This window comes from Varroa jacobsoni, unplaced genomic scaffold, assembly GCF_002532875.2.
Source record: "Varroa jacobsoni isolate VJ856 unplaced genomic scaffold, vjacob_1.0 scaffold_285, whole genome shotgun sequence".
Classification (NCBI taxonomy): Eukaryota; Metazoa; Arthropoda; class Arachnida; order Mesostigmata; family Varroidae; genus Varroa; species Varroa jacobsoni.
The window spans coordinates 38,890-57,046 of record NW_019213187.1 but is presented as its reverse complement, the minus strand read 5'-3'; the positions used below and the strand labels follow the sequence as shown (position 1 = coordinate 57,046).

At 42.1% G+C, this 18,157-nt stretch overlaps 1 protein-coding gene and 1 long non-coding RNA gene across 10 annotated transcripts in view; both read left to right on the top strand.

The window, feature by feature from the left end:
- Window positions 1-18,157, top strand: part of LOC111259004 (uncharacterized) — an 89,361-nt gene that overhangs the window by 47,414 nt on the left and 23,790 nt on the right. The window lies entirely within an intron of this gene.
- LOC147753703 (uncharacterized) lies at window positions 11,141-14,706 on the top strand. The gene is made up of 2 exons (XR_015310400.1): window positions 11,141-12,294; window positions 14,451-14,706. It is a non-coding gene; the product is annotated as an uncharacterized LOC147753703 (long non-coding RNA).

Sequence of the window (18,157 nt, the reverse complement as noted above, 5' to 3'; positions counted from 1 at the left end):
GTCCTCCTTAGCAAAGAAATCTAGCTGGAATTCTTAATATGTTTGACAATGAGCGCATGGTACAGACTTAGTCAGAAGATGTGGTTTATCGTAGAATATGTGGCTGAGTGAGCTCATTCTAATCAGCTGGAGGGCAGTGCGCGAGTAGCGTAAGGTTGTGTCGCACGACCGCGTGCGATTAACGAAGATAGGAGCCCCTCTAATAACCACGTCGTGTGAATCGCGATCTTCATTGTGGGTTATGTAACCCAACCGCACTTTTAACAGCACGCCGTAGATAAAATTACCCTACCATTCAGTGGATGATTGATTCAGAACATTCAAAAAATATTTGCTTTGTGCCCTCCGATAAACAAATCGCTGGTTTCGAGTGGTCCTTTAGCAGTTTATGCTACGGATAGAAACGAGTAAGCATGAGAACGTTTGAAGTAAATCTTAGCAGGTATTAGTCGTATAATTTTTTCTCTACTATTTTATATATAAATGACACAGAACCAAGCACTTCATTGTTTTCAAGAATAGATTCATTGATTCTGCAAGAAGCCAAATAACTAATAATAAACTTCCAAAAGGAATCTTTCCTTTTCTTTTAGATAGCAACAATTAGACAATCTTGCTTTTCTATCGTTCTTGTAGACTGACTGGCTGCAAGTGGAGCAATTGAGTCCGTCCACCGTAACATGACTAGCCAGGTGCCACGTGGAGTCACGTATTACTTACTGCATACTCGTCTAGTTCCAACATTAAACGCTGATGCTGCCATCACCATCGGCCTCTCCTGTCAGAGCGTTTCTGTGCCGTGCGTGCTCTGAATCGGATCCCTGCGTAAATTGTAGCTTGGCGGCCCGTCCAGCTTGAGAACGTGGACCCTTTGCCAGTCAGACATCCGGCCAGTAAGTAACAGTCAGTCATTCAATTCTGACAGCATTCACTCTAGCGGGCTAATAAAGAAAAAGTCCAGGATCAGCTACGTAGAGACTACTGTCACATGGATGAGCTGTTTGATAACACACTTTCTTCTGCCGACACGTACTACGTGCATAAAGTTACTCTCAGAAAGCTTTTCCTCTACTTGAAAAGTTTCCTGTAAACAAACCTAAAACCTGTTTTCTGTTGTGTGCTAACTATTTTTCTATATGTGCTTGCCCCTCGATTCTGTCCGAAATGTTCAGCACCTGCATTTTTACGACCGCCTTGTAGCTTATTTAAATCTTCCCGTCATCTCATCCTCGTCATCGTTCAGCTGACAGTAGCATATTATTTCGTAAATCTGATATGTGCGACTGGGTCGAGTACGCCATGTCCCTTTAAGCAGTACTCATTAAAGTAGCGTCTGAACGAGCAGTGCATAGACGACTTTAGACTAGCTTCGTATGAGCGTTTGTAGTTCAGCGCTATTTCTAGCTGCTGCCGCCACAGCTGCTAGCGTAATCCTGCCCGCTGTGCGATTTTAACGTATGACATGCGCCTTCATTAGTTTACTGAATGAAGCTCGAGTTCGGAAGTCGCCGTGATGTAGTTGACTCTGCGGAGCGTGCCAGCGTCAGCCGTGTGTGCTAATACAGATCTAATTATAATGTAGCCGAAATTCTCTGGGCTCCTCCAGTCCAGAGCGAGCTCAGTTGGTCGCCAGCTGTCTTCCAGTTATCTAGCTAGGAACTGTTATAGTTTGACGAGCCCCTAGGGTAACGTAAACATTAATGATAATAGTTATAACTATAGTGGCCTCTGTAAGCTTCAATTACCATCCATGTTTGCGTAAATATGCATACGTACCGCTTCGGCCCTTCAATATTGTTTTTCGCGAACACGGACGCTCAAATATCGCAATTGAATTGTATCCCTGGATGAGGCAGGGAAAATTCAAACTTTGAAAAGCTTACTCGATAGAAAAATCTAGCCTAATCAGGAATAAAGAGATACCGGTAGCGTCTTGTGTTCGAGATTAGGTTAAGTAATCTGTCATTTGGACATACTTGATGTAACTGGACGCATTGAGGTCTAAACAGAAAGTACTATAGTACTACTAGAAAATACTATTTATTATACTGACGAAAAGGATTTGGCGACAATATGGATTATTAAATATCAGCGTATATGGAGTTATCAAACGGCGTTAAAAGGGCACGTTAATTATTTCTTCATTCGTCTCTTTAACAAGCGTAGTTCGAGTCAACCTCGACAAAAAAGGAGTGCAGAAGGATTTGCATACACGGCACAAAACCTTGCGATACAACAAAACAAAGTCACAAACGTAAGTCACAATATGCTGGACGCTTTGCATCACGCGTTCCTGTGTATAAAGAAGTTCACTTCAATGTGTGACTGGTGCTTCATGTTTAACATTAATACAGTATGCGCTAGGCACACCATAAAGTAAAATGGCAGAATTTCCTATTAGAAAGTATGTAGTGTAAACCGGGTGGAATAGTAATTGTGGCTAAAGCAGGCGTAAATATGAAAGGAAGCGACGGATTCGCTAACATAGGAGGCTCACAAGCGGAAAACCCAAAGACGCGAAAAGATGTCATGTGGTAGGAATTAGATTTCCGAGCTAAGTAGAAAAGCCACCAAACTGCCTATGGGTGTGGCTTGATAGACGGTTTGCTGAGTACGAGCATATCATACACAATCTTATAGGATTTTTGGGTGGGCGAAGTCACCGGAAAGAACTTCTCGGTGTCCGCGCACAGCTAGGTCAATAAGCTGAACACAAAGCGTAGCGCAAGATGTGGTAGCAGAACTATATCCGGCTATGTTCATTAAATTCAATAGATTTTGCTACCGTATGGATTAAGGGACATCTGTGGTGTAGAAGTAGTTCGCCTATTTTCTACTCGCACTTCGGATCAGAATTTGTACTGGAAGATAGGTGTAGGGGGGCTCTTTCATTTTTCCAAATGAGATGTTTTGATTACTTTGACGATACCTTTTCACCCATTTGTAGTGCATTGTGTGGATACACAAATGTTTTGTCGGTTCCATTGGGTTATGACACGATAGGCGACTATCATGGTTCCGGTAATGAGATCTCTTTTTTACTTAGCAAGAAATCGTGTGCTGTGTTATGGGATCTTGGCAGTAATTGTTACTACGGTGGGAACTAAGGCGTATTCGCTATGTGTTAAGACAATTACGGAAGAAGATTTGGTTTTGCGCTGAGCTTCGTTTGGGATTTTTCTGTTAGACTTTAGGAAAAGTAAATTTTTTCCTGTTGGACAAAAAAATGAATTATGCTACAATCAATAACGAGTTTGAGAAACTGGCCAAACATATAAAATAGGATGAGTTGTTTCGGACGAATAAAATTATTTATAGTTGTAGTTGCACAATGAGCATACATCTATTGTATTAGCTAACGTGTGAAGAACCATAAGAGTTAGTATCTAAAAGAGTCATAAAGTTACATTTCGTTGTACTTTATGGCAATCCATAGCACAAATATAGTACCCAGTCAACTCTCCTGAAAACAGAGAAGACCCGATGGACTTTGTTCTGCATTGAGTCAAGTGGCAGAAGTTTTCTGACGGCACATAACACTCAGTTGCAAAGTTCTCTATCTCTCTCTGTTATTACAAAAATATTAGTCTCATAAAAATGGTATCAGACGCAATATAATATCTACGCATCCTCGGTTCAGTATAGGCATCATCCAGCATCCTTGGATCGCGTATGATTACATCAAGGCTTTGTCAGACTATGTGACGTAAAACCTTTTGTTGAAGCCACCACGATATATGTTTCGTAGAAAGAGGTAGTTTGCATAATCTTATTTTCCAGCTGGACGTACAACTATATGTTACCGTCATTTCTGGCCATTGCAACCTCTTGGATCTTGCTATCTTACGGCCTTCAATACAAAGTGTCCGCTTCCTTGTATATTGCACCCTTAAAAACGTAATTATTTTTGCATAATCACCCTTTTCGAAAAGCGTCGTATAAGGATAAAAAAAGACGGTTTCATTCTCTACATACTGCAGACCTTTTATTATGGTACATTCAAACGTACATGATTTGCACGGAAATCGAGGACTGTGAAGGTTTTAAGCTGAACGGAAAAATACCAGCGGAAAAAATTCAAGCCTGGATATTGCGATAACGCATCGTTCGCTCGCTGTCGCTTTACCTTTTCGCCTGATATAGTCCGGTTGTCTTTACTTATGACTAGCACTTTCGCTCTACGCGTGACCCCGGAGATGTGCGGAACAAATTAATATCGTAGTTTGAACGCCAACCCCTATACCCCTCTTTTCCCTCTAGTATATGTGGCAGTGCCGACATGGTTGTAATACAATGGCAACATCGACATAGACAAAAACACCTTGGCCTACGTTAACCAGCCGACGAAATCTGCGAGACGAGCATCTTGCCGCATCAATGAGGGGTGTAAAGTCACACTTTGTGTATACATAGTCATACACATATATATATAGATGAGACAGGTTGAGCCATGGCATGTGCAAGACTCGCTTTCAGCTCAGTAGATAAACGGTAAAGCAAAAATGATGTTCCTTAATTTTTTTATTTGTTGTTTACAGTAATTTTTCTCTGTTTGTCGGCCGATCTGGAAGACGCAATGGATCGCACGAAGAACAAACTCAGGATTTTTTAAATATTGCGTGCGATCCGAAAATGAATTTTTGCAACGCTTTTGAACACTTGCGTTGTTACTACGGCGGTACTCTGAGATACGTCTTCTTTCTATCAAGTGGGAACCTTTATTATTTTCCATCAGATAAGCAACGTCACATATGTGAGATCGTCAGCCTGCCATTAGTCGAGTCGCTTCTCATGTACGCTGATTTATAAATTTACAAATACATGTTATTTTAACAGTTTTATTAAATTTGGGCACTTACATAGTCCGGTATGTTTCTTTTTGGAGGAGGCAGGAGGAAGGTAAACAATCACACAGACGAATCTGCTTGTCTTCGCTTCATACTTGGTCTACCCTACAGGGCCAGTCGGTATTCAAAGATTCTTTGGTTGTAGCAGATTTATTACCCATTACTACGTCCGTTATCAGATCTACGGTTGACGGATATGAGTGAACAAACCACGAGTAGACCAATTGATTGTTACCAGACCCTTCAGCCATAGCAGGTATTCATTAATAAGCAGTTGCATTACTGTATCACACTCTTGTACCCTCGTTTGCAAACAATCGTTTAACATGTATCTCTGGTAGATAAAAGCTTGTCTGTGTGATGTCTTTCGATAGGCGGTCGATGCTGATTACCTCCTGAGAGATGTGACTCTGCAAGTGAATCAATTTACTCGCTACAATCCAGTATCCCTATTTTATAGTACATATTGAACAATGGCAAATTGAAATAAAATGAAAATGTTTATTTCTATATATATCGTATAGGTGACATCCATATATTTCTGTTTCCCTCCATAACTTTTACCGCCATCGAATTCAAATAAAATGATTATGTAAACTTTGACATTTTTTGGCGTTAGCACCCACTGCCGGAATCGTTTTTTACATGATGCTCCTGTACAGAACGTCTGATAAAATACTACTGGAGTGTCTACACAGCGTATGCAACGAATGAATGAAACGTACCAATGGGGGAAGCTGCTGAATGACGCTCACGGTAAACAACCACCCCCGCCAAAATCCTTCCGGCGTGCGACACAACGACATGGTGGACGTGATGTTCGGTCCCTTAGACGGGGATGACTTTGACATCGAACAGCGATAGCCTCGGCAAGACCAGTAACATTATCCGTTGCTAACTGCAGCTGCGATACTGTTATTACGATACTATATCACGACGTGTCCACGACTACCGATGTCTTTCCCCACCCACAAGGTTCCCCACCCAAAGCAGCCACATAGCCTGACGATTAAAGCCTAACTAGCTGGTATTATAGACCACGCCATGTCACGGGGGTAGTACTTGCGATCGTGCCACGGTTTACAGTGGGGTGCGATGTCGGGTGGATTGTGGTTCTGACTCGTCATAATGTAATGATGGGCAAGAGGAACAGAGCAAATGACGAAGTTTGGGTCCCACTCGATTAGAGGTAAAACGATGGTTCAGGCCGTGCAAGACAAGCAAGAAGAGCCTACCTTATCTTATAGTTTGCATCGATTCATACGTTGAGATAGAAGTGGGAGTGCTCGGCGTAAATAACTGCGCGATAAGTGCTTTTATGTTGTCACTGCGGTGTGGAGCTACTAGGAGGACTAGGAAGAATGCAAACGGGGTCTAGGCGTGTGATTGCGAATAGGCCCCACCGCATTTATCTCGTATCTCTTTAGCTTCCATTACTTGGGAGTGAATTCCCGGCTTCAACAGGTGGTTATGTTAGATAACTTTCGAGAGAAGCATAAAGCGGTTGCTCTACCATATTGTGTTTTCGTTGCATGACTTTATCGTCTTCAGCCCTTCAGCTGCTTTGGAAAAAAAAGCAAGCCTGTTCTCGCTGGCCATTTGGTAGAAGTTAACCGTAGGTACCAAAACTATTATCAATAAAGTACCTTACCTAGATAGTGAACCTTGTCTCCCTTCTATCGCTGCCCCGATGTCGTTGTCGTTAATAGCAGCATACGTTGGTCTGCACATTCCCAAATTATAAAAGTTACAAGAAAATATTTTTCGATTCTTCAATCAAATTATCCAGGAAAAAATTACCTTTTGTTATATACAACAACGCTGCATGCTCTGTATACTGTATGTGAACTTCAAAGCTTCCGCTAGGAACTCGCAAAACGTTGATCTCACTTCCGTTGAATAATTTTTAGGCCGTGCAGTTTGTGCGTACGAATTAAAACGACTGTCCTGCTTTTTTCGTTTTCAATAGCCCGTGCGATGAATGTGAATTGGAGCCAACTGGAAGCGATGTAGGCAGCACGATAAATACGTGACGTTTTTTTTTGCAGTTTGTGAAATTAGTGTTGCTCGACGATAATAGCGTCACATTCGGCCAAGTGTTTTTAAATTAGAAAGCAAAGCGGTGAATGACGAATAGGTCCGATATACATATTGGTTCGGTCTTCAAGCCAAGCTTCGTTCGGGTTCCCACGTCTTTATCAATGAAATCGAATAATCGGCTTTGATCCTGCTACCTGTTCGCTCCTGGAGAAGACCCGTCCTAATCACAGCTATACTGGCGTTCGAAAGCCTTTTCACAGGTTCTTCATTGTACAATATTTCTTAAGTAACTCCGTTTAGTTCTCTCGCCGTGCGTCAACGTTGGCGTTCATAGTCGGATGGTGCACGCTTATATCACATGGGGCTTTGTAAAGCTTCCGAAAATGACGGTTCATTACATATTGTAAGCCAGTTTCTCAGTTTTTAAGATGCTAAGGTGGTTTGCATGGCAATGTTTTACAATAGGATACTAAAGGTTGTGAAAAAGTGCATCTGTTGCATTGAGAGCAAAGCTCTTTTGACGTGGCGTGCAACTATCTACAGCAGCTATAAACGAAAATGATGTGATATAAGTTGTACGGGAAATATTCGGAATCATAATGTCGACACTGCTTATGGCTCTTTACGCTTTACCTTAACCCACGCCTATGTATACAAATGACGGCTTGAAAAAATCATGTGCGCAGTAAAAAATTGGATCTGCGCCAAGAAAAAATACAAAAACATTTAAATTGCTTAACGGAACTGTTCTGATCATAATATGCCGTACTACCTCTAACCGCGTACCTGAGGATCTATCGAATTTGTTTTGAGCGAAAATATTCAAATGATTAGTTCGATCAGTCTATGTATGTGCCACAGCTACCCTTGAAAAGGTATGTCTCGGTAGCAGAGTTCTTATTTGGACCTAGTTTTTAAACCTCTTATAGGGACACAATTCAGTTGTACGTAACTTAGGCGGCAAGACTTTTTCCATATAACCTCCTCTGCGGATTTGAATGTGCTCCTATCTAGAAAAGACGCAACGGCCAAGGCAAACCGTGTATACGTTCGAACATTTAGTTACCGTTATATACTTATTTTCTGCATGCAGTGCAGTAGGGCTCTTCAATTTGCCCCATGAAATGATCGGTCATCCCTGTTCCAAGATTGTTGACACCTGTTACCGTCATCAACCATTTCCGATCCTGTGTGACTGGTGATCACGTTAATCTTATTCGAATGAAAAGCGTTTGGTCCTCATAATGCAAATATACGTTTTGTACGGAAAAGCAACGATGCACAACGTCTCAGTTTTTTCTTGTTACGCTCGACTTTTTCAAACTAATGCACACGCTGAAACAAATAAGAATAGTAAAAAGTAGAATATTGTAAATGGTTCTGGTAAACGTGTGTTTTAGACGAATTTGTTTAAGCTAAAGTCCCGTTGCCGATTCCGTCCTACAGCCAAAGACATTTTTATGTCCAATGATTCCCTTGAATGCAGCCCCCAAAGAACCTTTACACAATTGGGCCTGCGCCTGCCTTTAATGTCACCGGTAGCCGCTGGCGGCTTCCTGTGTCGTAGATTTATTGTAATACTTCAATAAACACGTAACAAGCGCTGGGAGGTGGAATGACCAGCATCAGGTTAACTGCTGCTGTTGACACATATCGAAGGTTACATGAATCCGTCACGGATATTCGTATAATTAAAAGAGGCATTTTTGTCATGGCTATTCAATTTGCAGTAACCAAAAATGTTTGTGGAACGTTCTAAAAAAGCCCGCTGAGTATATTGTTATGGTTCGGCCGATAGCAATCTGCGGCGCGTGCCCCAGTGGCTTACTTCACTGAGCAGACATTGCTGGGAAGATGCAGCTGACGTGACATATATACGTGATCGACCGATTTGATAACGACGCGGCAGGGGTGTAAATATGTTTTTGCATTCAGCTAACAAATAGGCTCTTAGGCCTCATCATCATAGGCTCTTTTCTTTGTCTTCCTCAACCATGACTTAAAATGTCGTTTTTTTAGTTTGAAGCTGGGTAGTTCTATGAGCAGACATTTTCAATTTGCATACAGATTATACATTATATGGAATACAGGCATGGCATTAGTGTCCGTTAATTGAATTAATTTCAATTAAACGGGTTCGGATTACGAAACACATATGTTGGTATTGTTTAGAGGTTTGTGTGTGATCGTACCTATGCAGCTAATATCAATAGAAGTTAATTTCATAAATTGATGCGCTTAGTGACTCCAGGTGAGGGTCGTCATTAGTTCAGCAAATTTAGACCCAAGAACCGAAATCCAAATGCTTCCCTGTCCACAGGTTATGTTTTGCTAAAATACTGGTGCATACGATTGAGGTAAACGTGAAAGTGAGGTCTGTTTGAGGGTTCAGGTCAGAAGACGAGAATGAAATTGACAAGAAAGGCGACTGAGTCGAATGGTAGCAGTAACTGATGAACTTAGATCTGTTTTTTTGTTCGGAACTACATCACCAGTTGCTTTTAAAGGCCCTAGTTTTGACAGTGCACGCTTTTCAGGTTCTTACCTTTGCAAAAAACAAGAGTTTAAGTGTCTTCTTTACTTGATGCTCAAAGCAATTCAAAAATGATCTGACTACTATAGCCCAATTATAGTGCTCTATTAGGCAAAGGAGTTCGGACGCTGTCAAACTTTAGAATGATCACGAAGAAATTGGCTGACACCAATTATCTTTTGGGTTATAGATAAACTTCATTAGATTAGATAAGGCACCGGCTGATTTTTACACGAAGAACTTATCCGAGAGTATCCGATCACTGCACTTACTACTCACAACTGTTCTTCAAATTTCTTTAAATTCATGCGCATTTAATGCTCATTACTGGATTAGCGATAATAATTTCGCTGATTATCAGTTTAATTACCGTCTAGTAATTTTTAATTAATTAATTAATTACGATTTGTCTAGCTTCTTGTTCGATTGCATGAAGACAACAAATGTGATCGGAAAAGCCCGAGCCCATAACAACGTCTTGTTAATATGATCTCAGCGACACTATTAGCGGGCTTCCAGGTTCGTAAAACGTTTCAATTTGCCTTTGCGTTAGTCGATTGATTTTTGCCATTGCGTGCATCCCGGTACGGACAATTGTTCCGCAATGAAAAGGAGATCAAGAAAAACAATGAAAAGACAAACAAAGACTTAAATGCAAAAATCTATTGGACGAATATTTAATTTAACTAGCGACTAAATAGGCTTTTATCAGTCATCTGTGCGTCACTGATATAGCCGTAATTAGGCGGTAATGATATGGATCAAGGGTGGATCAAGTGAAGAGGATTGTGTGGCACTTTTATGACTTTTTACTGTCCAAAAACTCTGCACGTACTGCGTAAAGACTACAGTTTTTATTTGCGTCAACAGATAATAGTTCTGTACCAGCCAACGACCATCAGTCGTAGCAGCTGCTTATTTCCATAGCAAATCGAAATTAGCATATGAACCGTGTCATGCCACTGCTATTGCCGGTGCCATGGTTATCGTAGACATGAGACCCAACGATTCTGTGCGCGCTACACACGAGGGCCATTGTTGACCAGCGAGTCGGATTCGTTGAATTTACGTGTGATGCCAAGTGAACGCAGAAGCAACAGTCACTGAAGCCCAATGAGGACTGCTACGTATTATATATTGTGTCGCTGGTAATCGGAATATAGTGCTACTACTACTACTACTACTACTACTACTACTACTACTATGGCAGCAAACTTAACAGCAACGGAACAACTAGAATTCGCAAGTGAAGACCAATGAGCTACGTACTATTCTCATGCTCTATCCAGGATGAAGAGCTTCGCCTCGTCGTTTAGTTCGTGTATTACTATAGCCTTAAATGCAAACATTATAGGCTATTTTAATCGAGTTACGTAGGTTTGCAAGCGTTCCAAAAAATGCAGTCAGGTGCGGGCTGCGAAGTTATCATTAAACGTGTTTGTTCTGATTTGGGCTAGTCAGCCCAACATCGCCATCTGCTGAGGCCCACTTATATATCTATTGGATACTTCATTGGGACTCGGCGGATGCAGAAAAGTTGTTGTTGTTATTATTAAGATGAAGAAGCATTATTATTAAAGACTATTAGCAAACTCTAAAGATTTTCGGTTTTTGACAACATTTAGTATCGGCCCTCCACAGCGGCAAGCAGCCGTACTACTACTGAAGTACTCGGAGGGCTTCAGCTGGAGGAAAAACAGGTGGATCGGAATATGTGGAGTTTTGCCGCAAGCCTTGCGCTGGCCCGACGATTGTCCATGGAGAATATTTTACACTCTTTTTTTGAGCGATATTTTCATTGTATTGTAATTGCTTAAATCATGAAAACGAAAATAGAGAAAAAGGAAACGATCTCGAGCAAACTAACATAGGAAAAAACTTCGTTATATTTGGGAACGAATCGGAATTTCGTGTATGTAGAGCAGATATGAGAACCACCATATTATAGGACTGTCTCTGTTACCGTGTGTTAGCAGTCAGTTAGTGTTATTAGTTCATCTATCATCGCTGTTATGTTATACTCCAGAATAGCCGAATTACTGCACTTCACGTAAAATCGATTGAACGATAGGAATGTGACCGCGTCGTCCGTTTGTGTCCTCTTGTTCGGCGCTCCGCCACCCCTCTGTTGCCATTCCGCCACCTCAGGCTGAGTGACGCATTAAATGTTTGTGCATTAATATTATTACCATCATTCAATTGAAGTCGATCGGGTATCGACTTCTATTGAGGATATTCGTCTGCAGATTTGTGTCCTCGTCCCTTTCCGTGTGCGTGTGTATCGCGATCGTCTCAGGCATTGCTAACCAACAAAAAGCGATAATACTTTCGGCTCTTCGATGTCCCGCGGCGTTGATACCGACTGTACAGTCGGTGTGATTGATTTGCCAAAATGATCTGGAGCAGTTCATTGATCGATCAAATCATTGATACACGATGGTATTATGACAGATATAACTCGGCTTTAACCCACGTATGTGCCCCTTTCTTTACTACTGGGCGCAACCCGATGTTGGCGCCACATGACGCGCTAATGTGCGTCGTTGCTAGGTGTGACGACCCACCATCAAGAAGCACATCTTATCCCTTAAACGATGAAGAACAGACTGACAGACGCTGCTTAGTTCCCCTCGCCGTCATAACAAGTTCGATCAGCAAGACACCACAAGATATCGTATGGATTTATTGGGCTCAACGCTATATAGGATATTGTTGTATCAGACGTACTAGCGGAACGTGGTCGCATTCACACAACAACGTTTTGGCGCATAATTCGTTTTACGGAGAGGACCACGTTGAAGCTGCCACGGTTACGCTGAAAAGCTGTGATGATCCCAGTACTTTTTATCTGCGCTTTGTACACCGGCTTTGCAGGTATTTACATTATTTTTGTTGCGACCTTACTTCTGACTACGGCCTTTTTAAATCAAAAGAAAAAGATCAGCGTCTAAAGGACGTTTCTGTGGGAACGGCTGGTTAGGTGTTTCTAATCGACAACTGCTAGCAGAAATGGAACTGATGCTTCTATTGCAGAGCTGTTTTGTTAGGAATAGTGCTTAAGGTATGCGGTGGTCATGTACTATGTATATACTGCACATATAAAAGCTGAAAACTTACGCTTTGTCTAAACAGAAACCCTGCCTTCTCCTATCGTTCTACTTATACATGTCCCTGCCGTAAGTCTACTTTTGGCCTGTCTTTTGCATACGGGTTTCGACTCCATAGAGCACTATAGATCAGTGAGAACGGTTAGGTGCAACATGTGATTTGCAATAACTGCGGCATAGCTCCTTGTTTTTAAGATATCGCAAAAATGAAGTAAAGTAACTTGAAATCACGTTTAATGGCTTTCTAAGTGTAAAGGGGAAAGTGTAATGTACTGTTGGTTAGACACTTGTCGCCATGAGTTCTCTAACTTGTTAAGCAACGGCTAGTTTTGATACGATAGCTCCGCTTTCTTCTTTCCGAGTCCGTGGTATTGCTCCGGTACGCTGCAGTTGGTCATCGAACGCCATCTACATGGAGCCTCGTGTTCCACCAAGATGAAGTCGCATGGCCTATTATATTATTATGTAATTATACTATATATTATGAACCAACCAAACGATCAACCAAGTTCAACAACGCTGTTACAAATGCTGTATATAACGCGGAGCCTTACGTTGGGCTTAGCGATATATACGCATTTGAGACATATACGCGTATAGGCTGTCCCTTTACAGACAAACAACGCTGTCTATAGGCTCTATTATACGTGAACAAACTTTCAAGCTGCTTTGGCCATTTGTATATATTGTGAAGCCATCTACGGAAACACATTATCTTCAAGAGAAATAAGCAGAACATAGAAAAATACTGATGTTTTCTGTCTGTAAATTTTGTTGCAGCTGCTGAGGCAACTATGCCCCTAATGACGTGCAACATCAGAAAGCCTTAACAGAGCTAAAATAGATCATATTATACTACCTCACTATAAAACCTAGCCCAGATAAGGGTTAGAAACTGGCCAGAACGACGCGAAATGGCTAGGCCACCACGTGCGCTAGGTGATTTGGATTGGGGTGCAATCACGCGGGACCTTTATAATCGTTACCTCGAATGGTTATCGTTGCGTACTGAGATGCAACGTTGCATATGTGCGTAACTTTTTGGTTGCATACAAGATCCTGTCAGGGATACGTGAGGTTCCTCTGGGACTTATAATTCTAACGAGCAGTTGGCCGAGGCAGCTGGTGTACAAACAGCAAAAGAACAAACATTATTTTTGTGTTCTTTTCCTCAATTGAACTTCGATTCATTTTGGTTTTTCAACATCTCTACAATATTCGGACTAAGTGATAACTCTTTTTCTGAATCTGGCGTTGCGTAAGCTCTACTGACATCGGTATCGATCAACGATTTTTCTATCCGGCTATTATATTTGGAAAGAAGTTTTTCCTCTTGATTTAGAGATTGAAGAAGAGGGCTGAGGACTTTTCAAGGCTGCTTTATAGACTGGCTGAATGCTATGAATAGCATTACATGTCTATGCTATGAGTAACGTACGAATGTCGTTGTAGAGCAGTTGCGCTGCTGGTTATACTACATGCAGATACTTTGCTATTGGTTGAATGCAGAACGAGCTTTCTGTTTTAACTTGGATTACGTATTGGGAAGACGTGCCAAAAATGGCATAGATCGAAATGACCCTCGTACTTCATCGCAATATATTCATGGACGTATTCATATATACTGCATTTCCATCTCGCGTCCTCTTCCATATTCTCCCTATCAAATAATGAAAATGACTAACGTTTCAAACGTTAGTGGTGAGCTGGCCAGGCCAAAGGGTGTAATTAAAAAAACGTTACTTATACAAAAACGTTTTCTCTCTGTATTAGTGCCAAACTTGCAACAGTGTTTGTACGCGGCTGTCCGAAGTTGTTTCTGCTCATTTCCCCATTCTTCTCATTTGCTACAGTGGTTTTTCATTTCATCTACCCGAAGCCTTGTTTTTCGACCCGTCTTCTAAGTTAGCTTTTCTTTTCCAGTTCGTCGGCTGGCCACCAACACAACAAAAGCGGTGAAAATTGTGGCCAGCTTAATGCGCCGTCGAGGAACGGGAAAATAGAATTTGTTTCCAGCCAAAAACAGCGCATTCTGACCGTGTTGCCTGGAAACAAACGAACATATTGACGTGTGACTGTTACCAGCGTTGCTGCTATTCCTGCTCCAGCGGATGTCACTGAACAATATCGTAACGGTCTGTCTATGTATTAATAAATAGTGTGCACTGTATGAAGCGGAGATGTGTGTTGTCTGCATAAGATTCCACGCCACGGTTGCCCTGTGCACCAAGTAGCCCATACTGGGACGTACCAGAAAGGCAAATAGTAAGTCCTTAGTCTGTATTCACTTACGACGAGAGAAAGATGTCGCTTTAGGACTCTGACGACCCGGTTGCGTATTTCCTCGACCTCGTAGTATGTGCTCGGTCTTTCAGTTGAATATGGAGTGATCTGCGGCACCCTGTTCGTCACTCGGAGCAATTTCGACTAAATCTAATATTCCTCTGAAAGCAATTAAAGTTGATACGCGCCCGCTTCTTCGAGTGCCGGACCAACCCGCACGCATACATTGCCAAATCACGATAAACTTGTGACGGAAGTGTCTAGTCATCGCCGAAACGTTTGATCATTGTTTGTGACTGTTGTTGCGAAGACGCCACTAATACAATTTCGAGTTTTACGTCTGGCATCACCGTCGGGCACTCCGTCAGACGCCGGGCTTCCAGCATGAAACGAGCTGGGTGTCTATGCGCGAATTCGTGACCTATCCCTAAGATTAGCATATAAATACAGTACCCACTAAGCTACACCATTAATATATCTAACTGAATTTCGCAGCGGCTAGCTTGTTGTCCTAAGCGTCAATTGTGAGGCGTTAGTGATAAAACAAACCCCGCTCGTCTTTCGAAGGCGATTAGTAACGACAGCTTTGGGACCTGAACTGCCCGTTTAGGGAAATTTAGTCCCCATGCCATTATTTCTAATACCAGTCAATGGTAGCAGCTATTAAACATCTGCAGTGAACCACAGGATATTCTACCGGTTGGCTGTTATCCCTGCAGTATGTCACTCTTAGGCTGGCCGAGGACTGTATGCCGCAAACAATAAATAATCTGTATCAATACATCCTTTTAGCTTGATAACTTTTATAAGCTAGCATTAAATACTAATTTAGCTGCCATAGTTATTTGCATTCTTGCGTAAGTAAACGGGACGCGTCACGATTTACGATGTACATCATAAAGTTGTTTGGATAATGAAACGAAGCTTATTATCGCGTAGTGTTTTAAGAACACTAACGTCGCTTGACTTACTCGAGAATGCTTAAGAATAGGGTCAAATCGATAGCTAAGTTTGTGTTTCACTATGTGCGTCTAGATAAACTGTCGTAAACGTCAAAGGAGCATAGACCAGGGAAGGCCCGGTTCTATGATGCGAGCTAGATTTGTGGGACCTTTTCAGGTCCAAGGCAGCTGAAAAAATTCGCCTGCTTCGGAGAACATTGCCTATCCTGCCTGGACCAGACCGGGCTGGCGAAATACTCTGACATAAATGGCCTCCGGCCGGGATAGTTCGGCAGTGTTGTACGTCAGATGGATGTGAACGTCTCGCGGCACCCCAGCAACAGTACCACTGATGTAAAATCAAAGGCTGCAGTTTACTTCCATGGCAAGTCATTAAATCATGCACACTGAAGGCACGCGGACTTTAAAATTGCGATGGAATAATGCTCACAACATACAGTCTACGTGCAAAGCGTTCTTGGACACTAGCCGCTATTGCTTGCCAATGCCTCTTAAAGGATTTCATTGTCGACCTTTTATTTAGAGGCCGCAAGGCTATCAAGGTCAGATAAAAGCCCCTACGCCATCTACGACGAATACCGGGACAGTGCTGGTTCGGGTCGAAAAAAAACAATGAAATATTGATTCATTTTACTGCTCGATGACTGACGGTTATTGTTAGTGGGTGCGCGAGCATAAAAGATATAGTGATCGAGACCTCTAGTCAACGAAGCGTTTGGCCAATTATAAGTAAACTAATTCGCTATGCATATGCCGGTATTCAGAATACTATTGGTTATACAGGAGGAGTCTTTCGCTGGGTTCAGCCTAAAGGGAAACGGAGGAAAATTCAGTTGTTCGTACTGTTTTTTGTGGCGCCAACCATAAACAAGCTTTATGCTTCAAGGTATAATCTATTTCCTAATGCTCAAAAACATGCTAATATAGAACGGTTCGTGGCTATCTAGCAATTAGTTCATTCATGCATGTACCTTTTGCATATAAGTTCTTAAAAAAAAAAGCAAGTATTCTTTAAGCTAAAATAAAAATAACATATTTTTTAATTAGTTAAACGAAGTGCGTCCTGAAGCCAGCCACTTCAACGCATTTATGGGCCATACTATTTTTATCTGTTACATTTGCGCAGTAATGTAGGGGTGAACGCGCGCAATTTGACGTCTATAGCACAGGAAGCCAATCGTGCGTTTTTCCTCAAATTGTTTCAGTTACTTGATTTATTAACATCAGATTTTAAGTGACCGATAATCTGGTTTCTATTATGCCATGGAAGCGAAGACCGTATACGTCAAATATGATCATTAAAGGAAGCATCGCCGGTTACACCACCTTTCATGGTTCTCCTCGATCAATGCTGTTTCCTATCTTATTTTAACTGTTAACTGCAGATAACGAGGCGGTGTTTTATGCTATATCCGTCTATTCATCCGTCAGTTTGCGGTCTCTTTTACCCTTTACATGAAATCGAAGCCAATATAGAGTTCAACGGTCTAGCTGACCTCATCCCAGTGACTCACACGCTCGACGGATTGTGGCTTTACAACCTATTGTTTTTCGTACCCCCCGCCCCCCTCCCGGGGTCCTCCTTGCGCGAATCAGTTGAACTAAAAAAACGCTGCCTTACTATTGTTGTAAATAACATACGAAATCTGGTCTCTTGACTTTCGCTTTGTAGGTGGCTGCGCCTGTGGTGATGTTTCTTCCTGCCTTTGATTTTTAGGCTGACCTAAAAAAACTGTAACAGACGAGCAGAAACGTGAACGTGTGTCCGTTCCCTTGTGTATCTCGACAGATAAACACGAAATCATAGTGTACATGTGTAAGCAGGAGGCCCGTGCGAGAGGAAAGCGCTGCAACGACAACAATAATAATATTGCAATTTCTAAGCTAAGACCATGGTTGAAACTATCATCGCACAGACCTTTACTAAAGATGAAACAGCAAGAGTCGCTTTACGTCTTTCCATTCCTTTTACTACTGCTTCTTCAGCCCATTCTATTGTTGGTGCCAATAGTAGTTCTTCTTAACTTGTTTTTCGTTCTGCTCTGGGTGTCGATCGGGGGAGCGCTGCTCTTAACAGGGCTGGTCCTGCCATACCTATCGACGAGAACAGCCGCGACCGCCAAAATCGAACATAGGGTCTAGCCTGACGGTGGCGAAAGTGGGCGTGGTTTCCGAGCCCGCCCCCCGAGAAAACTGCTAATAGAACGCCCGACCCAAGATTATCACCGCAAAGTGCTTTAGCGGCGTTTAGGTGACTCTTTTCGCCGTCAGTGTTCCCCTGCATCATTGCATCTAACGTATCTCTGACTGAAACTAAAAATGACAGACAGTATAACACCGTAGAATATCAGGACATAGAAGCCGACGAAAGCTGCGGAAAACCAA